This window comes from Pogoniulus pusillus, chromosome 2, assembly GCF_015220805.1.
Source record: "Pogoniulus pusillus isolate bPogPus1 chromosome 2, bPogPus1.pri, whole genome shotgun sequence".
NCBI classification, from domain to species: domain Eukaryota; kingdom Metazoa; phylum Chordata; class Aves; order Piciformes; family Lybiidae; genus Pogoniulus; species Pogoniulus pusillus.
Window position 1 is genome coordinate 39,970,973 of NC_087265.1, and position 23,042 is coordinate 39,994,014.

General features: G+C 42.4%; 1 protein-coding gene across 1 annotated transcript in view; it reads left to right on the top strand.

Moving 5' to 3' along the window:
* PDE11A (phosphodiesterase 11A) overlaps positions 1-23,042 on the top strand; it is a 151,465-nt gene that overhangs the window by 17,504 nt on the left and 110,919 nt on the right. The window lies entirely within an intron of this gene.

A 23,042-nucleotide genomic window follows, 5' to 3' on the forward strand; every position in this document is an offset into this window, starting at 1 on the left:
TTTAAAAGTGTCTTTTGTAACTCAGCAGACTTTTCTGGTGGTACTTAATCCAGATACGTGGCACAGCACTTGAGCTTATGATAGTTTTGAAGAAGTGCTATCTTTTCTGTCAATGTAGGAGGTCCTGTGGCTGAAACTTCAGCTTAACGGTCTCTGAATCTTATTTACACTCTCCTCACATAGTAGATATTAATAAAAAGATTTTTTCTTTAATTCACCTTTATGAATAAGTTAATGAGGGGAAAACTATCCCCAAAACACTCTTAAGCTTACTGAGTTTAAAAATCACCACCTTCTTTTAGTGCTCTTCATGGGATAAATGACTGTAGCAGATGTGAAAGAATTTTTTAGAGGAGATTATGCATAGGCAACTTCTGCTATTCTAAAATACAAGACACTTGTAAATACCCATGAAAGGACAAAGAGGGCAGGAAGGAGACACTAGGTGTGTAGATGAAGTGAAATTTGGAGAGCCAAGTGAGATCAAAAGGCAGGAGAACAGACAGAGCCATAAGGAGGGAAGTTGAATTTAAGAAAGTATAGAAAATAGGAGTTGGTGCTGTTGAAGGCAAGTACATGTAGCTGACCGTAGCATGAACCCAAAAGATGACCAGGGAAGAAAGAGGGCAGCAGGCTCCCAGCAACTCTATTTGTTTGAGAGAGAGAAATCGAGTCTCCTTCAAGAATGTAATAGGGAAATATCTTTCTATGTATTAAAATAGTATTGAATCTAATTTTTGTGGAAGTGTAGTTAGAGGCAGACTTTGACCCTTGAAAGCTCTTTATGTTGATTCAAAGGCAGTTAATATTTGATGCAGACCCATTGTTTGTGTATTACATACCTGGTTGATGTGTCTGTGCCATGATGGAAAGTACTGCCCGTTGCAAGGGGGAAATCCTGCCACACTGGTTCATCTAAATATATGGAGATAATTTGTTTAAATCAAAACAGCTTGACATAAATGATGTCCATTGTAAAGCTAAGCTAACAGTGGTTTATAAAGACTGTGAAACATTCTTCCATAGAAACCACAGTAGTTTTATTTTTGAGTACTTCTTGAAGCTGCTATTACATTGTTATTTTTGTTGTATACTTATAGCAGTATTTTTTAGACCACTGTGCCTAACCATTTCATAGTTTGAAACAATTGCTAGATGAGAATACAAATATGAATGGTTGTATGAGTAGTGTCTCTAAGTAGAAGAGCATTCTGCTTTTCTCTGACAACAGAGGAATTCGGAACTGATTGCTCTTTTTCAAAGTTCAGTATGGGAAGGTACTTTCTGCAGTCCAGGTAGGAGAATCTTTGACAAGTGAAATATTGGGCTGAGGCCAATGGGATGAGATTTAACAAGGCCAAGTGCAGGGTTCTACACTTTGGCCACAACAACCCCAAGCAGCACTACAGGCTGGTGACAGAGTGGCCGGAAAGCAGCCAGGCAGAAAGGAACCTGGGGATACTGGTAGATAGTAGCTGAAGATGAGCCAGCAGTGTGCCCAGGTGGCCAAGAGAGCCAATGGCATCCTGGCCTGCATCAGGAAGAGTGTGGCCACTAGGACAAGGGAGGTTATTCTGCCCCTGTACTCAGCACTGGTCAGGTCATACCTTGAGTACTGTGTCCAGTTCTGGGCTCCTCAATTCAAGAGAGATGTTGAGATACTGGAATGTGTCCAGAGAAGGGCAACAAAGCTGGTGAAAGGCCTGGAACACAGCCCTGTGAGGAGAGGCTGAGGGAGCTGGGGTTGTTTAGGCTGCAGAAGAGGAGGCTCAGGGGTGACCTCATTGCTGTCTACAACTACCTGAAGGGAGGTTGTAGCCAGGTGGGGGTTGGTCTCTTCTCCCAGGCAACCAGCAACAGAACAAGGGGACACAGTCTCAAGTTGTGCCAGGGGAGGAACAGACTTGGTATTAGGAAGAAGTTGTTGGCAGAGAGAGTGATTTGCCATTGGAATGGGCTGCTCAGGGAGGTGGTGGAGTCACCGTCCCTGGAGGTGTTCAAGAAAAGCCTGGCTGAGGCACTTAGTGCCATGGTCTGGTTGATTGGTTAGGGCTGGGTGCTAGGTTGGACTGGATGACCTTGGAGGTCTCTTCCAACCTGGTTGATTCTATGATTGATAAATGGATGCATTATAATTGAGGGAGAGTAAAAAGGAGCACAATTTTGCTATCAGGTTGAGGTGTACCAGCAGTTTCCTTCACTGATATCTATTTACATGTGAAGAGACAATTTGCTGTGTAGCACTGTTTTCTTTGGGTGTTTTTCCTGAATCTGTTTCAACATTATAGTCTAAGCTGATGTGCTCTTGATCTGCTTCTTAATTTCTTGTTTCAGTTCAGATTCTCATTAATTTGTGTCCAAGTTGAAAGACAAGACGTACTGGGAATATAAACTTCCTTAAAATACATTCATAAAGTAGAAGCAGTGGAGGATAAATTAGGCTAAGAGTAAGAAAGTCAATGGCTTGACAGACTAACAATGCAGATGGGTTGACTGCTCAGCTGTACACAGTACTGTAGAGTGACCTGTGAATAAAACTCCTAGAAGTGTCAACTAAATGTTGCTTTTCACATCAACATTGTTAGTGATTTAATAAATATGAAAAACTAATGACAAGTACTCATTGCAGAGTGTATGCATATCTAGCATCATTTTTTTGTTAGATGTTTTCTTCTAAATATGTCCTGAGTAGCAAGGGAAAAAAGTCAGTCCTATCTTGTTCTACCACTGCATTAAAGACAACTTCTCTCTGAAAAGTGTGTAGAACCATAGAATCAGTCAGGGTTGGAAGAGACCACAAGGATCATCTAGTTCCAACCTCCCTGTTGTGGCTGGGGACACTATACCCTAGAGCAGGCTGCCCACAGCCTCATCCAGCCTGCCCTTAAACGTCTCCAGGGATGTGGCCTCAACCACCTCCCTGGGCAACCCAGTCCAGGCTCTCACCACTCTCATGCTGAACAACTTCCTCCTCATGTCCAATCTGAATCTCCCCACCTCCAGCTTTGCTCCATTCCCCCCAGTCCTGTCACTCCCTGAGAGCCTAAAAAGTCCCTCCCCAGCTTTTTTGTAGGCCCCCTTCAGATACTGGAAGGCCACAATAAGGTCACCTCAGAGCCTCCTCTTCTCCAGACTGAACATCCTCAACTCTTTCAGTCTGTCCTCATAGGAGGGAATGCCTGCTGAGCATCCTCGTGGCCCTTCTCTGGACACGCTCCAGCACGTCCACATCCTTCTTGTCATAGGGGCTTCAGAACTGGATGCAGTACTGCAGGTGGGGTCTGACCAGAGCAGAGTAGAGGGGAGAATCACCTCCCTCAACCTGCTGGCCATACTTCTCCTGATGCAGCCCAGGCTCTGGTTGGCTTTCTGGGCTACCAGTGCACACTGCTGGCTCATGTTGAGCTTCTCATCCACCAGCACTCCCAAGTCCTTCTCCTCACGGTTGCTCTCCAGCCACTCACTGCCCAGCCTGGATTTGTGCTTGGGATTGCCTCAACCCAGCTACAGGGCCTTGCACTTGGTCTTGTTGAACCTCATGAGGTTGGCTTGTGCCCACCTCTCCAGCCTGTGCAGGTCCCTCTGGATGGTAACCCTGCCCTCCATCCTGTCTGCTGCACCACACAGCTTGGTGTCAATCTTTTTTTTCTGAACTATTTCTGATTCTTTAAAATGTTAGGTGCTGAGTAGTGACTTATTAGCTAACGATACAAATCTGGCAGTGTGTGCTACAAAAGGTAGCCAAACACAAATTAAACAAAATGAGACCTTCTCTGAATAAGCTTTTTTTCTGCGCTTTTCATTAGCACTCTATGTCTGTGGAAAGGGAATTTGGTTAAAAATGCAACTTCTATCATGGACACCACATTTGGTTATCATTCGTTCAACTAGCAAAAGAACTGTGTGTATGTGAATCATTTATTACACAAACATATTAATGCAAATATTGATGTTAGTACTGCGGCTGTGACATTTGCTTCCATTCAGTGACTGCTAGATGTCTAAAATCAGCAGGTTGTCTGTGCTGTAACTGCCATCCTTACCTTATTTTTAGTAGTTGTTGGTGTGACTGCTATAAGCCTGTATGTTACAGCTCTTCAAGGACATATTGAAAGGGTTCTGACTTGTAGAGTTTATGGAAAAATAAATGCGAACAACCAGCAATAGAACAAGGGGACACAGTCTCAAGTTGTGCTGAGGTAAGTATAGGCTGGATGTTAGCAGGAAGTTGTTGCCAGAGAGAGTGATTGGCATTGGAATGGGCTGCCCAGGGAGGTGGTGGAGTCACCGTCCCTGGAGGTGTTCAAGAAAAGCCTGGCTGAGGCACTTAGTGCCATGGTCTAGTTGACTGGCTAGGGCTGGGTGCTAGGTTGGACTGGATGATCTTGGAGGTCTCTTCCAACCTGGTTGATTCTATGATTCTATGAACCATTATTATGCCTTTTAACAGATCTTAGATTTAACGAGGACTGGCAGTCCATGTGCTGTTGTTTCCAAATCTGTACTTCTAAGTTTCTTTACTTGCTGATAACCTTGAAAGTATGATATACCTCTGGGAGGCAAGGCAACTCACACTTCAGAAGGTCTTGTAGGATTGGCAAACGAGTAGGGTTTTTTTGTTGCTTGGTTGTTTTATTGCAATATTAGCAAAAGTGTTTGTGAGGAAAGGGGGGCAAAGTGAGAACTGAGTATTGAAATGGTTTGTGCAGAAAAGCCTGATAAGTAGCTGGCAGAAGATGTAAATTAAGCTTTATGTTGATACAGTTTCTGACAATTAGCAGCTTCACAATGGTTAGAAAGTGAAAATGTAAAATACTTCTCCTCCTCCCTGCAAGCCCTCTCGAAGAAATGTCAGTATTGTTTAAGTCTCACTCCTGTTTGCAAGTGTCTCTCCTCTCCTAGTGTTGTGTAAAATAATTAAAATAATTTGTTGGTTTTCCTTTTTTTTTTTTTTTTTGCTTTTAACAAAGCTACAAGATTATGTAATATAATAAAATGCCACTTAGGGATACTACTGTCTTGCATCAAGAGGAAACAAAGAATTATGTTTTCAATTACAATTAAGTCGATGCTAGCATCATTTTTATATACTCTCTGTTATTTTCAGCAAGTTAAGAGCAAATAAAATATTTAGGATTTGAGGAGCTTTTAATGCTCCCAAGATGGAACCAAGTTTATATTTTGCAATATGTAAAATGGGAAACTAAATTTCAGAGCCTTTCTAGTTTTATTTCTTATAGCAGATTTCCAGGTTTTTCTCTTTGTATCTCTGACCATAGTGATAACACCACAGCACTAATAATGAGTCAAAGTGAATTTCCACATGTAATGATTGTTTCCTCCTGCCAAATTTCTTTCCTCCTTTTGGTGTAAGAGATGTTCCAGCTAATTCATTGTTTTAAGTGCAAAACTAGACCTGACAGACTGGCATGATGAAAAATGTTCTGTTTCACAATGTGGTCTGTGTCCCCAACGTCAATGGCTCAGTTAAACAGTCGAATTTCAGAGATTTCCACTTTGATACAAATAATAGTGGAACACCTTATTGCTTTTGTACAGCAGCCATTGTTATTACATTGCTGTGTCACTGGTATCCAGTTGGAAAAACAGCCTGGTGATATATGTTTATGTATATTTTGCAAATGAAGATGCCAGTTCATATGCATAGACACAAGGTAGGGAGATTAAAACCCCAAACTCTTGAAAAGAACTGTGCACCCTGTATGCACTCCCAGTACTGTCCTCAAGATTCATTTATGTGTTTGTACTGTTTGCTGGTGAGTCATACTTTTTCCAAGACTGGTGAGAAACTCAGCCAAACAAGAGCTTGACAGTCTGTAGTTTAGATTATCGTGTGCCCTTTAGAATCTTCTGAGATGCAGTGCCAAAACAAATCTAACCTTCCATCAGAGAGGCTTACAAACAGCAGCCCCAGCTCTGCTGGCGTCCTGGTTCTCTCTGGCTCTGACGTCCTCCTAGCCTGAAACAAGTGAATTGACTGCAGGGAAATGATCCAGGGCAGCCAGCTTGAATTAAATCCTGCTCAACTGATTGAAAAGCAGTAGTTTGAATGTCCTGAGATCCCTTCTGAGAGGGGAGAAAGAAGAACTAGATTTGGTTGTCTCTACTTTGTGGATAGATTTATTAAAGATATGGTTCTCTCATGCTCCAATGTTTCTACTTCTTGCATTCCTAATTCCTGTGATTCTAAATTCTCCAATTTAAGGTATTCTTCTTGGTTCTCATTAGTTAAAGTTTAAATACGTTCTTTTTTGGGTCTACCATAATGCTTAATGATTTGCAGGGATTTTGCTGTACCTTCTAATTTGTTTTCTACGTGTCTCTGCACGATGAGCTCAGAGTCACAATGGCAGGTAGCAATTTCAAAGTCAGGATAGTTTCTTTATATTAGGAAGTGTTTGAACTGTAAATAAAACTGCTATGAAATGGAGCAATCCATAACAGGCAACCATCTCTGACTGTTATGAGAATGATGGCCCTAGACCTGCAAATGTGTGGAATTTACCAAAAAAAGTCACCTGAAGATTATTTTGATGGATCCTCTAGAAAGAAACATAGGACACAAATTAGGTAAAGAAACTTTGTGTGTATGTTGTATTGTTGCAGTGTATGATGAACTCCTGCTCCTCCTCTGCACAACATTGAGAATCCAAAACCTATTTAAAACTGGCACCATCTTCAAAGGTATCATGGGGGCTGTATGTCACTTAAATTCCAATGCAAGAGACAAATTCACTGAAAGAAGGCAGAAAATAACAAAGACATTTGAAGGATGAAGGTGCTGAAGCGCTGCAACTAGCTGGGAAAACGCTAACGGTCTATTAGGCACAGGCCTCGAAAAGCACTTGCTACACAAATCTACACTGAAATAAATCACAGTAGCTAAACTCTAACTGGGGGGGTTTAAAATAATTTGTCACCATAATAGTGGCTTTATCGGGCTGCTTCACCCCACTGGTTTGCAACCAACAGCACCGAATGACTGCAGTGGCAAACCTTTGAATGGACATCTTCCAGTCTTGCACACATTCAGTCATGCTTTCAAGTTAAGCTACAGATTTGGACCTCTTTGCAATTAGAGAAATCTATAAATGTGCTTGGCACTTAAAAAAAACATCTGTATCAATACCTTTGTTCTGAAATTGGCAGTCAATATTTGAATCAGACATTGTGGTGGTTTGGGTGTTACCCACCCCCCCTTAAACTTTGGAAATCACCCAGACTAGACTCAGACAGCGCTGGAAATTTGAATGAAGCTTATATTTACAGCTTAGCACAATATACAAGCAGCTATTTATAGTATATACATTTATATACAGAAATATATAAGGTAAAAGGTAATACAAACCCACAACACCCTTCCCAGAAACCTGAGTCCCCAGGAGGGGTGCCCCAAGGAAGAATGGAGGATCGGCCAGGGGGGTTAGGAAGCAAGTGGATTAATCAGAGAGACAGAGGGTGAGGTTAGAGAGAAATGCAGCCCACAGCCCAGACAAAGAGAGACTCCTTTATCTGTGTTTGGATTCTTGCTCTTATGCCTCTCAGCAAGCCTATGAGTGAAGTAGACATCACCATTGTTTCTCTCTCACAGCCTGTGTTTTAATCCTTCTCACCAAAACATTCTAGCTGGCTTCCAACTAGCACAGACATCTTTATCTCTGAGATATGGAATCACGTTGAAGATGTGTCCTGCAGTGATATTTCAGTCAGCTATTTATTTTTTCCAATACAAATGTGTGTTTTCCTAGGCTCATGGACTACCGTGTTGCTGTGTGTTTATGGTGCGTATTAAAACAGATCCTGAATACCTGTTTGAGGCCTCTAGGCGCTATCACAAATTAAACACATTGTCAGATTTGACATCAGGAAGGGTTTTTCTTTAGGATAGTTCAGTGAAGATTGTAATGGGGTGTTGATTTTTTGTGGTTTTTTTGTTTGTTTGGGTTTTTTTGGGGGGTTTCTTTTTTTTTTGTTGAGTTGATTTTGTTGGGTTTGTTTGTTTTTTGTTTGTGTGTTTGGGTTTTTTGTGGTTTTTGTTTGGTTTAGGTTTTTTTTGGTGGGGATTGGGGTTTTGTTCTTCTCTTGTGTGATGGTAAGAGTAGAAAGGTAAGAAGGTAAGGTAAGAAAGTATCTGGATTCTTTCTACAACTGCTAGCAGAAATCTGAACCTGTTGTATCTTCCCATATTTCAGCCTACTACTACTATTATCTATCAGTACCCCCAGGTCCCTTTCTGCCTGGCTGCTCTCCAGCCACTCTGTCCCCAGCCTGTAGTGCTGCTTGGGGTTGTTGTGGCCAAAGTGCAGAACCCTGCACTTGGCCTTGTTGAATCTCATCCCATTGGCCTCTGCCCACCCATCCAGCCTGTCCAGGTCCCTCTGCAGGGCTCTCTTACCCTCCAGCAGATCGACACCTGTGTTTCTGTCTTCTTCAATAATTAATATGTCAAAATCTGAGTAAATAAGAACTCTTTTCTGCAAACGTAGATGGTCATTTGGCTAATGTCTGTGGTATCTGACTGAAAGCTCAATAAACTAAATGGAAGAATTCCTGCTCACTTGATGGGCTTTAAAATTTCTGTTCATTTCTACCACAGGAGTGTTTCATTAAATGCAGATCCACGTCTATTTTATAAAGCTTAAATTCATCTGGGTCAGAGCACTATAAAGAAATCAGTTAAGGAACAATTTGGGCTTCTATGTCCTTCCGCTGGAAGTAAATGAGCTTTGATAGGCTGAGCATCATTTCTGTGGCAAACTGCGCTGTTGACAAACCTCTCTGAGATATCTCAGCTCACTAGACATAAAAGATGACTGCTCAATTCCTTTTGTGAACAGTCATTGAAAAGTCAGAAAAGTGTTAGAGGTTGTTATGCCTCACCCCCACAACACAACAAAGGTCAGAGTGACCCTCAGGTAAAACTTAGCTCTCAGTTATATTTTTTCATCTGCTTCACCTGACATTACCACTGAGCTTGAAAAAAGGTGATCAGATTTAGAAAGGGTACTCATTCCTGGAAGCTGAGCCAGGTGGGGATTGGTCTCTTCTCCCAGCAACCAGCAACAGAACAAGGGGACACAGTCTCAAGTTGTGCCAGGGGAAGTATATGCTGGATGTTAGGAGGAAGTTCTTGACAGAGAGAGTGATTTGCCATTGGAATGGGCTGCCCAGGGAGGTGGTGGAATCATTGTCCCTGGAGGTGCTCAATAAAAGCCTGGATGAGGCACTTAGTGCCATGGTCTAGATGACTGGATAGGGCTGGGTGATATATTGGACTAGATGATTCTTGGACATCTCTTCCAACCTGGTTGATTCTGTGATTCCGTGAAAGAGCCATGAGGCACAATAAATCTTTCATAGTATTTGTTTAATACTGGGGGTCAGAATGGTCAGATTGACCAACAGAAAGACCCTGCATGTATTTCTTCCCATGTTAGGCCTCATATCTGTCCAGTTCTAGAACTGTGTTGAATCTAATCACATTATGGGAGCTTTTGTTTCATGCAACAAAAGTTATGCTTCAGTTGCATTAAATCCATCTAGAAGATGCATTAGATGATCTTTTTTTCTCTTGGATCAACTCTTTCATGTGGATAAGAGGATCACCAAGGTAGCACTGTAGTAGTCACTGTAAGAGGGCCTCTCCACAACTGTGTAAGGACTTAAGATTGTCTAAAATACAGACACAGCACCTTGAGCCTCCAGCAGGATGATGGTAATAGGCAGTGCTTTACAGCCTCAGTTATTAAGGTGGGTTTTCTTACTGTTCTGTTTGGCAATTTGTGGAAGCAGCCTGACTGATTTCCTAGGAAATCAGAACCTGTTTCTTTGGATGTGAGAGCACTAAGTATTTGTATCTAATGCTGTCTTCACGAACACATATTGCTGCTTTCCTCCATGCTTAGTTCAGTCACATCATCAAAAATTCTATTTGCAATGATTTTTATTAATTATATCCCTGTTTGACAAAACTCCAGAGGGGTTATAAGGATAAATGATCCATTAGAGACATTATGAAGCATTCAGTAGTACCTTCAGTCTACATCTTACTAAGAGACCTCTGAGTCTTCCTGCAAATTCTAAAGCCTAAAAATAGTCCTAGAGCTTGTGCTCTGCTTTCCGCTTCCACTGGTATGCACAAGGGATTGCATCAGGCCTGGAGAAAGGAGTCCAGACCTGTAATGGTCAAATACATAACCACAGAAATCACAGAATTGTAGAATAGCTTAGGTTGGAAGGGACCCCAGAGATCATCTACTCCAACCTCCCTGCCATAGGTAGCATGACAGATCTCTGGACACACTGCATGCCTTCCTTCACTGCATTCCATTGCACTTCTGGGTTCAGATGGGCTTGCTCAGAACTGCAGATCTCCATTATTGATTTTATTGTTACAATCACCATCAAAGTTCTATATCTATATCTGAAATGGACTTCATTACCGATATAGAATGCTGTGATTATGGGTACCTTTGTGCAGCCATACCATGTTCTTCAGTGGGAAGGAGAATAGTGCAGAATATTCAACAGGAAGCCCAGATGCCAGGAATCCTGCAGTTCTGATGGTGTTTGTTGGACACTTCAATAACTGGAAACTGTGATGCTAATAATTACTTTTATAAATTTTATTAGTTCTATATTAATAGAATTTCTACTTAAATGCTTTAAATACCAAACTGACGATAATAGAAGTACTTGGGAGTAGTCTGGCTTGTTTCATTTATCAGCAGAAAGAAAGCCTTCCACGTAATAGTCTGAGGGCTATAATGTGTATTGGAGTTATGGTATAACTCTTAGGTACTGTCTGAATAAGGAATTGACTAAAGAACCTACTTTATTTTTCTGGAGAAAACCATGTTATTTTATTACCTAAGGAATAAAGATTTACCTCCAGCTCTATTCCTTTTCTTGACAAAACTCCCTTAAGACAGCTAAATTATTTTGATGAAATGATTCTCATTATAAAAATCTCATTTGCTTCAAGTGAAACCTGCACTAGTGCCTCGCTATGGCAGCCTGTAAAAGGAAACCTTTCTGGTGTGCAGCTGGTGAAGGCTCCATTTTTGATAGTTACTAGAGATGTGCCTTGTGGGCTGGATAGGAGGAGTTTGTCCCTGGTAAAGTGTTTTCTGTACTTTTGTCAGTCTTGAAATACTTTTAGAAAACAGCATTTCACATCTCCTTCAAATTGCTTCTCTTTCCTGAAGCAGAATGAAACATTTGCACAGCAGTTCCTGCCATCAAAAGTATTTTCCCCAGGAACAGTGACACTGAGCCTATCTGTAAGTATATGTTACGTGATGAGATATTGTGATGGGTTGGGTGCTACCTGCCCCACACACACTTTGGAAATCACCCAGACTAGACTCAGCCAGCTCTGGAAATTTGAATGAAGCTTATATTTACAGCTTGGCACAGTATACAATAAGATATTTACACTATATACAGAAATATACAAGGTAAAAGGTAATACAGAAACACAATGGCACTCCCAGAAACCTGAGTCCCCAGGAGGGGATCCCAACCGCCCCTTCACCTTCCCCCTGCCCCTCTAAACCTTACCCCTGTCCCAGGGAAGAATGGAGGTTTGGCCAGGGAGTTAGGAAGCAAAGTAGATTAGTCAAAGAAAGGGCAGAGAGGGGTGAGGTTAGAGATGCAGCCCAGCCAGTTCCCCAGCAGAAGACGTTGTGCCTTATCTATGTTTTGATTCTTGGTTTTATACATCTCAGCAAGCCAATGAATGAGGTAGACATCACCATTGTTTTCCTTCCACAGCCCTTCCGTCTCGCCAAAACATTCTAGCTAGGCTCAAACTAGCACAGATATTGAAAAATGCTTAGCAAATAATCTTGCTAAAAATTAAGTCAACCTCTGACCTTCAAAATGTTTTTACAGGCTTCGTAAGAAACTGTAATTAAAACAGTATTGTCATCGTAGCACTGACTCACAGTGTAGCCTTGGGCAAATCAGCTTACAGTAGTCTCTCTTCTGAAACAACATTCTAAAACTGCCATTAGATGGTTCCATATGTACTATCAGATTCCCCATTTTAAGTGTTCTTTCTTTATAATAAGGAGTAAGCCTGGAGAAGAGGAGGCTCAGGGGTGACCTCATTGATGTCTACAACTACCTGAAGGGAGGCTGTAGCCAGGTGGGAGTTGGTCTCTTCTGCCAGGCAACCAGCATCAGAACAAGGGGACACAGTCTCAAGTTGTGCCAGGGTAGGTCTAGGCTGGATGTTAGGAGGAAGTTGTTGCCAGAGAGAGTGATTGGCATTGGAATGGGCTGCCCAGGGAGGTGGTGGAGTTGCCGTCCCTGGAGGTGTTCAAGAAAAGTCTGGCTGAGGCACTTAGTGCCATGGTCTAGTTGATTGGATAGGGATGGGTGCTAGGTTGGCCTGGATGATCTTGGAGGTCTCTTCCAACCTGGTTGATTCTATGATTCTATGAGTCTATGAAATTATTTTCCCTCTTGTTGAGCTTAGCTTGAGATTCTGAAGCCCTGTTGAATGCTTTCTTTGCATGCAGCAGCTGTAATTTGGAGAGATCTGATTAGAAAGCAGCAAAACACAGTTTAATAGTCCCAGCTTTACATGTGATATTTCTTAGCTCTATGACAGTTGTGCCACCCAGCTGTCCTTGGCTGGTCTATAATTGGTGAGCTCCTGGTTGTACATGAGAAGGAAGTCAGTCCTCCTTGGTGCAATATTTGCAATTGCAATCCTGAGAAGTTCTCACCTGCATCCTATAAATTAGATTCTGTAAGCAGAGATGTAGCTGTAATTCCTGTTAGGAGCATGTAAGAATGTGTTTCCCCTACGTGCGGGGAAATGGCCCTTTAAATCTGCAGCAAAAAATTAGCAGAACTCTTGTCACCTTCTTTCATAGGAGCATAAGGGTGATTAAGGGATGGGACCACATGGCTTATGAGGAAAGGCTGAGAGATCTGGGGGGTTTTAGGCTGGAGAGAAGACTGAGAGGGGATCTAGTATATATAAATACATGAGGGCCGAGTGTCATGAAGGAAGGGACAGGGACAGCCTCTTCTCACTTGCACTCTGTGATAGGACAAGGGGCAGTAGATGTAAACTACAGCACAGAAAGTGCCACCTCAACATGAGGAAGAGCTTTACTGTAAGGGTGCTGGAACAGGCTCCCCAGAGAGGTTGTGAAGTTTTCTCTGGAGACTTTCAAGACCCGTCCAGATGCGTTCCTGTGTGACCTGCACTAGATTATATGGTCCTACTCTGGCAGGGGAGGTGGGCCTGAAGATCTCCAGAGGTCACTTCCAACCCCTGACCTCCTGAGGTCCTGTGATAAGAAAAATTGTCTGTCTCAGATGAAAGCATGATCTAACCCCTCATCTGGCCTTTCTCTGTCAGCTGCTGAAAGCGAATGCCTGGGATGAGGCCAGCACAGGATGACTTTTCTCTCACGCACTCCACCAGTTTCCTGTGATTTGTAGCTTAGTGCCAGGTGTGGTATCTTTGTATTTAATTCCACCCCAGGGATTTTCCACTTATAAATTTATTCAGGCACTGCATGAAGCAAGACAAGCCTCTAGCTTTCACAATACCCTGTGCATTGTGTGAAGCTATGTGCTTCAGCTAATTTTGTGTTATTCTTCCTTGCTTTGCTTTTAGGAACCCAGTGAAGAGTCATTCCCTATTCGTTTTCATGCCAATTGTTTTGCCCTAAAAATCTTCTGCTTCTAAAAGACGTGAAGTTCCCACCTCATGCAACAGTATTTTCTGCAGTCAGCTGTCTGCTTTGGTGAGACAGGTGCCTGCCTTCCAAAGCTCTAGCTAGTCTCTCTAGGTTGCTGTAACAGTCGATATTTTCCATGTCTGGAGAAGTAAAAAGTATTAGAAACTTCTTTGCTACATTCTAGTCTTTAAAAAAACCAGAAACTGCACTTTTCTTGGTGTTTGAAAACTGCCTGTCAGGTTGTTGTGCAGGCAGACACAGGTATGCCCAGAACTGGTTTTGAAAGCCAGGGCAGGTCTTCACTGTGTGTGAGGGTCTTGATGTCACTGCATTACCAGAACATTAAAAACCAAAACCAAACCAAAACAAAAATCTATCATCTAACCTAGCTAGTCTGCTTGGTGATGATTAATTTTAGCAAAACCTGTTAGTGTTCCCATGAAAGATTCCAGAGCTCCCTGAGTCATTGCGGGCACTGGAAAACATTGTGGGTTTACTTAAAAAAAAACCCCAACACACTGGACAACAAACTTACAACAAGCATGAAAAACACCTCAGGTCACCAGTGAGTTAGCCAACAAGATTAACAATTACTGTGCAGCAAGATTCCGTGCTCCAGGGTAGAGCTCACCTGCATTAGAAAAGCTAAAGTAGTTTAACAAACTAGTGGTGATGATTCCACATCTCTCAGCTAGCTGGTAAACACTTAACTAGGGTTAAAACAATCATGTTATGATTTCAGTTGGAATGTTGTTGGAGCCATCAGAGATAACTGAACTACACTGTTCTCAATCAGGAATAGTAGGCAGAGATTTCAGCAAGGGAATCATGTATTGTCCCGGGTTAGGGTGGATCCCTCCCCTGGTAGAATAAACTCACCACAACACAGGTTTTGTTTTGGAAAGTCAGGAGAAAATGAAATTGTATTTTTTATAGTTTAAGTATAACAGTATAAAGAGACAGAAACAACTAGAGAAAAAAAATACAATAACCTTAAGGAGGATGGGGAAGGGGTCAAGCAGCGGCGAAGCAGCAAAAGCAGCAGCAGCCGAAACAGCAGCCAGGGAAGACAGCAGGCAGGCGCAGCTCAAGCAGCAGAAGCCAGCAAGGGGGAAGAACAAGCTGTGCTTCTAGACATAAAGTTCTTGATGCTCCAATGAAATGATATTAACTTATCAATTGTGGCCACTATATGGCCTGTCCCTGGAATGTTCACCTCTCCCCTATGTCTCAGCTAGAAAATCAGCTTAAACGGCCACATGTATGCAGTGCCCTTCAGAGACCTTCAGAGAGCAAGCAACAGATTTGCTTAGAAACAGATTTCCTGTGAACAGGTAGGGGCACCCAGCACCGTTTCAGGGTGCTTTGTGAAAGCTGTAAGTGCCTTAATTGTCAATTCAGTCTGTAGGGAACTCTTTTATTTAGAATACCTACACACATTTTTAGTGAAATAGAAGAACCCAAACATTTCTAATGGCAGTTATCAAGGCTACAGTCTTTGGACTGAACTTGACATGAATTTAACCTTAGCCTCAATTTGCTGGCAATTTGCTATCTGTGTGGCAGAATGGATAAAAACAGACCCTCTGTTTTTCTCTTTTGTGCTTTTGCTTGTTTGTTTGATTTGGTTTGTTGGTTGATTTTTTTTTAAGGCTTTTGCTGTATAAAAGCTTACATAGAACTTTGTAGTGCTGGTGTTATGGTTACAAACCAAATTCAATGATAGTAGCTCTTTGCCATGATAATAGCTCTCTGGTGTTGTGACTTGCTTTTAAACTGGGAGGTGAGTGGAAATCTCCTGGAGCTCTAATGGATAGGGCCAGGTGTGTAGAGTGCTGCTCAAGTATGAGGAAGCAAGTGCTGAGTGGTGACAGGGTTGTGGAGATCCAAGAGGTGAATATGTCCTAACTGCTGTGCAATTAGATGTCAGCAGGATGTCATGTAGAACACCAGGGCCACGTGTTCTAGTATGAACTAGAGCACCCCTGCAAAGTTGTCCCAGAGAGCAGAAGAGCACTGAATATGGTACTACTTTCTACTGAGGAGAGGTGGCTTTGAAAGTAAGAAGCTTGCCAAGACCATAAACACAATCTGATTTTTACTTTTCTGTCACACAGAGTGGAAAACCTGTTTGGTCTGGTTAGTGGGAGCTATATACTTGCTTCTCTGCTTGAATTACAAAAAAATATAATCTGCTATAAAAATTATAATCAGCCTAGGGTCTCAAGGCTTCTCCTTCAGCTCAAGATGTAAAGTCATGGGGCTTTAACCCTGTATGCCCAGAAGTTTCAGTTCTCAGTATTAGCAAAGATTGTTGTTACCCTGCTGGACATGTAGAGCAGCTGAAATGTGGCCTCAATCTGTCACGGGGGTAAATTCTTATCTCTACTCTCTTAAAGAATATGAAATATTTCTGAAATTCAAGAAGTTGGCAAAATTTGCCAGAGTGGTAAGTGTGTGGATGGTGCTCAAGTCTGCCTGCAGGAATGTTAAACCAGCAGACTGGCAAGAAGCTTCTCACTAGCAAATCAAAGCAACAAAATACTGCATTTGTTTGAGGCTTTGGAAAAACATGTAATGTATAGATGATAATTTGCCTTCTAAGTGGGGAATTTATCTCTGGTTTTGTGTCACCTCGTGAACATCTGACAAAATCTGAATGCTGAGTGATAAACTTAAAAGTTGCTGCCAGCCCCAGAAATTCTTACACAAATCAAAGACTTTTATTTCTCTGAAGTGGGTTGTGTGAAATTACCATATGCTAGAAGCAGAGCCCATTCCTGTGACGTGTGAAAAGGTATAAGCCACTGTAAGAGCCTATAGAAATAAGCTTGAGTATTTCATGTGCTTAGCTAGAAGTCTTCTGAGGCTTGAAGCTGCTGTGTTAATGTTGCCATTTGGAAGAATAAAGAGGTGTGTGTGGGGGGTACTGTTGTGGTTTTTTTTCCCTGTTTGTATTTTTTTTTTTGTTTTGGGTTTTTTTGTGTTTGATTTTTTTTTTCTTAAGCTATTGCAGCTTTTCACATATCCTCTAAAAATTAGGTTGCATTTTAAGTGCAGAAACAGTGGGAAAGAATGGCAAGGAACTTAATCATAGAATCATAAAATCAACCAGGTTGGAAGAGACCTACAAGATCATCCAGTCCAACCTAGCACTCAACCCTGTCCAGTCAACTAGACCATGGCACTAAGTGCCTCAGCCAGGCTTTTCTTGAACACCCCCAGGGCTGGTGACTCCACCACCTCCCTGGGCAGCCCATTCCAATGCCAATCACTCTCTCTGTCAAGAACTTCCTCCTAATACCAAGTCTATTCCTCCCCTCGCACAACTTGAGACTGTGTCCCCTTGTTCTGTTGCTGGTTGCCTGGGAGAAGAGACCAACCCCCACCTGGCTACAGCCTCCCTTCAGGTAGTTGTAGACAGCAATGAGGTCACCCCTGAGCCTCCTCTTCTCCAGGCTAAACACCCCCAGCTCCCTCAGCCTCTCCTCATAGGGTTTGTGTTCCAGGCCCCTCACCAGCTTTGTTGCCCTTCTCTGGACATGTTCCAGCACCTCAACATCTCTCTTGAATTGAGGAGCTCAGAACTGGACACAGGACTCAAGCTGTGGCCTGACCAGTGCTGAGTACAGGAGAAGAATAACCTCCCTTGTCCTACTGCCCACACTGTTCTTGATGCAGGCCAGGATGCCATTGGCTCCCTTGGCCACCTGGGCACACTGCTGGCTCATGTTCAGCTGCTATCTACCAGTACCCCCAGGTCCCTTTCTTCCTGGCTGCTCTCCAGCCACTCAGTCCCCAGCCTGCAGCGCTGCTTGGGGTTGTTGTGGCCAAAGTGCAGAACCCTGCACTTGGCCTTGTTAAATCTCATCCCATTGGCCCCTGCCCACCCATCCAGCCTGTCAAGGTCCCTCTGCAGGGCTCTCCTACCCTCCAACAACTCATTTTACAGTCCTCTGTGTTCTATGTATAAAGAGGATTTAATGTATGTTAATCAATAAAATGAATTCTTCCACTGACTACTCAGTGATCATTTTCCTCACTGACGCAACACTAAAATAGTATGTCCTGAATATTAGAACAAAATATTCAAGTACTGTTTCATCAGCTACTTAGATTTCTTTTAATAAAAACTGAACTAGAGATGAATAATCTGAGTTGATTCTAATTCAATTCTAATTTGCACAGCCTTCTGTTTTGCTTCTCCTGTCAGTTTTGTGGATTTTATGAGAATAGACATGTCAAGTCAGATACTAAGATCTAGTTTTGGTTATATAAAAAGGATAATTTAGATGTTAGATGTAAGAATGTAACATTGAAGTTGAAAATATCTTGGTAGCCATTAAAAATATCCATGAGATACTGTTTTAAACAGAACCTGCTTTTCTGGGATAGCTGCTGTAATTCTGACATGAAGTTAATCAGATACTTTAATTTTAGGTGAATATGATTATGAAAGTGAATATCAGGAACAATAATGAGAAGATTGTGTATCTTCTGCAGTGGCAGAGTTATAGCAGCAGAAATGTGTTTCCTTGGTTTTTTAAAGTGGAATTATTTTGCATTTCCTTTTTTCCCAATACTTTATTTTTTTTTTTTAGTCAAACCTGAATCCTGCTTTTCCTAGAGGAGAAGCACCTGATTGACAGCAGCTGCTACTGCTGGGAGTATCTCTTGACATGGCTAATGGTGTGGTCACAATAATCCCTGCTAGTCTGGCATTAGGACTGCTGAATTATCACTCAAATCCTTGGTCTTGTGATTGGTACTGTTGCAGTAACCAGAGCTGCATACTGATACCTTATAATCTTTATTTGCAGTTACTGTCACACAAACACCACCACCCCCTCCCCAAGAATGGGTTGATTGTAAAACAGAATGCAGAAGCACATGCAGGGATGGCAGAAACTCTTGTCTCTAAGACAGGGTTTTGTAGCAAAGAGAGAAATGGAGGCAAAAAGGGCAGGGCTAGGACAATGTAAAGCTGAGGCAGACCCAGGCAGAAAGTGACGGAGAAAGCATCGTGTACCCTTGCTTTGGAGTCTAGCACTGATGTGCCACTAGAAAAGGGTCTCACCCCCTCTAGTGGCTTGCATTCCTACTTGGTTTTGCTAATAACACATACAAGTAAATGAGCGTGTATAACTGAAGTAGTGCCTCCCAAAGATAAGTTGGGAATCTCCTTTAGCTTAACGTTTCTGGTATTTTCAAGTACTTTTTTTTTAGCACTGAAAAATGGCAGCGCGTTTTGTAAGTATTGATTAAATCTAAATCAAGTTAGCCATCTTCATGCTTCGTCCAAGTTTTGTCATAGACATTTCCTCCACATCAATGCAGCCCAGGTTTAGGCGAGTGTTCGCAGCTCTCCACGTCAAACCAGGGCTTTACGCGTCTGGGCTGCGCCTGCGAGCGCTCCGTGCTCGCCGGCACACGTTATGTAAGCAGGGGCAGCCTCTTCTCGCTGCTGCCATCATGTGGACACAAGGCATCACTGCACCAGCGCTCGAGTGGAACTTTCTCTTCCCCTTTGTATCAGATCCAAGTCCCAGTAAAGCCAACTTTGCTTACTCGTACATCTGATTCTGACGGCGCTTTCAGAGACCTCTCCTTTCTACCTGCAATCCTGAAAAATAGTATGTTCTCTAAAACCTTACATAAGAATATTAGCCATTTTTTCCATAGTTTATTTGAGTCATTATGTGAGGGTATCACAGTATCACAGTATCACAGTATTATTAGGATTGGAAGAGACCTCACAGATCATCAAGTCCAACCCTTTACCACAGAGTTCAAGGCTAGACCATGGCACCAAGTGCCACGTCCAATCTTGCCTTGAACAGCTCCAGGAACAGCGACTCCACCACCTCCCCAGGCAGCCCATTCCAGTGTCCAATGACTCTCTCAGTGAAGAACTTTCTCCTCACCTCGAGCCTAAATCTCCCCTGGCACAGCCTGAGGCTGTGTCCTCTCATTCTGGTGCTGGCCACCTGAGAGAAGAGAGCAACCTTCTCCTGGCCACAACCACCCTTCAGGTAGTTGTAGACAGCAATAAGGTCACCCCTGAGCGTCCTCTTCTCCAGGCTAAACAATCCCAGCTCCCTCAGCCTCTCCTCGTAGGGCCTGTGCTCAAGGCCTCTCACCAGCCTCATCGCCCTTCTCTGGACACGCTCAAGCATCTCAATGTCCCTCCTAAACTGGGGGGCCCAGAAATGAACACAGTACTCAAGGTGTGGTCTAACCAGTGCAGAGTACAGGGGCAGAATGACCTCCCTGCTCCTGCTGACCACACCATTCCTGATGATGATATAATTATACTTATCATGTGTGACATAATGTAGGCTGAAGTACTCAAACTTTGTAACTGCTAGAACTGAAGTTGTGTTCACAACTGCATTCAGAGATTTCTGTGGGTCATGTTTGTTTTATGAGCAATATTTTTCTCTTTGTGGCTTTGTGTAGTCTTAGGTGCTATTTGACTTCCACTTTTCAGTGTTGTGATGGTTTGGGAGTTATCCACCCTCCCCCACTTAAGAAAATCACCAGACTAGACTCAGACATCTGGAAGTTAAAGAATGAAGCTTTATTTACAGCTTAGCACAATATACAAGCATATATATATATGAATGTATATGCTGTATCTATATATACAAATTAAAAGTAATACAGAAACACTTAAAAAATGAAGCTTTATTTACAGCTTAGCACAATATACAAGCATATATATATATGAATGTATATGCTGTATCTATACATACAAATTAAATGTAATACAGAAACACTTAAAAAATGAAGCTTTATTTACAGCTTAGCACAATATACAAGCATATATATATATTAATGTATATGCTGTATCTATATATACAAATTAAAAGTAATACAGAAACACTTAAAAAACCGAAGCTTTATTTACAGCTTAGCACAATATACAAGCATATTTATATGAATGTATATGCTGTATCTATATATACAAACGGTTATATACAAATTAAAAGTAATACAGAAACACAATACCCCTCCCAGAAAAAAATCAAAGTCCCCAGGAGGGCTCCCAAACCCCCCTTCCCCCTCCCTCTTTCCCTCCCTTCAGAAATAACCAGATCAACCCACATATATCTCACATGATAAATCTGGAAATCTGAGGTGGACCATAAGGCTCAAGTCAGCAGATGTCCCCAAACGGATGTGCACTTGTCACAGCCACAAGCAGGGGTTGTATGTGCCTGTGTAAGCAGAAATAAGAGAGGTTTGTGGGCACATACTGATGAGAAGTAGCAGAGCCCTGAGTAAGATGGGAAGAAAACTTTTGTTTAAAGGCTATCTCTTAAATCAAAAAAGCCACCTTTCCTGCTCATTTTCTGCTTGGTTCAACATAATGGGACTCAATATGATCTTTATATAAAATAACATTGCTTCAAATCACCTCTCTGATGAAAGCAATTTGCAGTCATAAAAGGGCTAAATGGGTCTAAAAAGAGTGGGCATCAGCGTTTAAAATTCAGTACTTCTATCAAAATACAAATATTAAATCTGTACCTGCTATCTGTGTTTAATTTCCTTATTATCAGAACTACCTGAAGGGACATTGTAGCCAGGTGGGGGGTGGCCTCTTCTCCCAGGTAACCAGCAATAGAACAAGAGCACACAGTCTCAAGTTGTGCCAGGGTAGGTATAGGCTGGATGTTAGGAAGAAGTTCTTCACAGAGAGAGTGATTTGCCATTGGAATGGGCTGCCCAGGGAGGTGGTGGAGGCACCGTCCCTGGGGGTCTTCAAGAAAAGCCTGGCTGAGGCACTTAGTGCCATGGTCTAGTTGATTGGTTAGGGCTGGGTGCTAGGTTGGACTGCATGATCTTGGAGGTCTCTTCCAACCTGTTTGATTCTATGTGGATTCTAAGCCCTCTCCCAGCTCATGTGCTTGAATTGCTTCTCCACACATTTCTAGAAGTGGCAGAATTGTTTGTGGTAGTCACTTATGACCAGACTTCTGCCTTCACAAACCCCAGAAAGCATAAAATGACTGGTTGCTGCCTTTTGCCATTTCTTTTGCATTTTGTGGAGCACACAAAATAAGCAGGAAGTCTCAGTTTGCTACTGATATTATTAATGTAATGCTGTTCCCATTACCTGCCTTCATATAGTGTGTGTGGGAAGCGAAAGGTTTGTTCATAAATAAGAATCACTTTTAAATGCAAATATAGCTTGTCTTTTTTTTTTCTTTTTAAAGAATGTAAATATATGCTGAACACATCAGCAGAACATTGATTTTTGTAATCAAAATGAAGCTTCACAGGTATTTTTTTCTGTACTGCAGATAGGTTCCTAGCTCTAATGTAGCCATTGGTACTGAGTCAAGCATGTTTAGTTATGGTAAGAAGCATAACATTTGCCATGACATAAAGCACATGCTTGACATTGGAATGGGCTGCCCAGGGAGGTGGTGGAGTCACCATCCCTGGAAGTGTTCAAGAAAAGACTGGATGAGGCACTTAGTGCCATGATCTAGTTGGTTGGACAGGGCTGGGTGCTAGGTTGGACTGGATGACCTTGGAGGTCTCTTCCAACCTGGTCAATTCTATGACTGTGGAAGCCCCAGGTTTCAGTATGCGTGTCCACACACTGATCAGAATTCTGGCATTGAAGCCCATGGTTTTTGTTTTCTTTGACTTTATGGCATTTCATTATCAAATGTTATTATCTGAACATAGTGTGTCTTTATGGAGACATCTCCTCTCAGGAAGAATCTAAGAACAGTGCTCCTTTTTCAGCTGCAACGCAAAGAGAAGGTGTGGCACTTTTGAAACCAAAGGCTGCTATTCACTGGGGTCACTAACACAAAAAACAAGGAATGCTTGTGTGCTGATTTGAAGCTAATTTTTACTGAGAGAAATTAAATCCTTAGCTGTGAGAAGAAAGAAAAAAAGACCAGTGATCTCTATCCCTCAGTTTTCTGCTGTGAAACACAGCTAGTCAAAATATAGATAAGACAGGCACTTCTCACACACCACAGGGAGGCCTGTGGATGTGGTCTATCTGGACTTCAGTAAGGCCTTTGACACTGTCCCCCACAGCAAACTGCTGGCTAAGCTGTCAGCCCATGGCTTGGATGGCAACACTCTGTGCTGGGTTAGGAACTGGCTGGAGGGCTGAGCCCAGAGAGTGGTGGTGAATGGTGCCACATCCAGCTGGCAGCTGTCACTAGTGGTGTCCCTCAGGGATCTGTGCTGGGCCCCATCCTCTTTAACATCTTCATAGATGATCTGGATGAGGGCATGGAGTCAGTCATCAGCAAGTTTGCAGATGACACCAAGCTGGGGGCA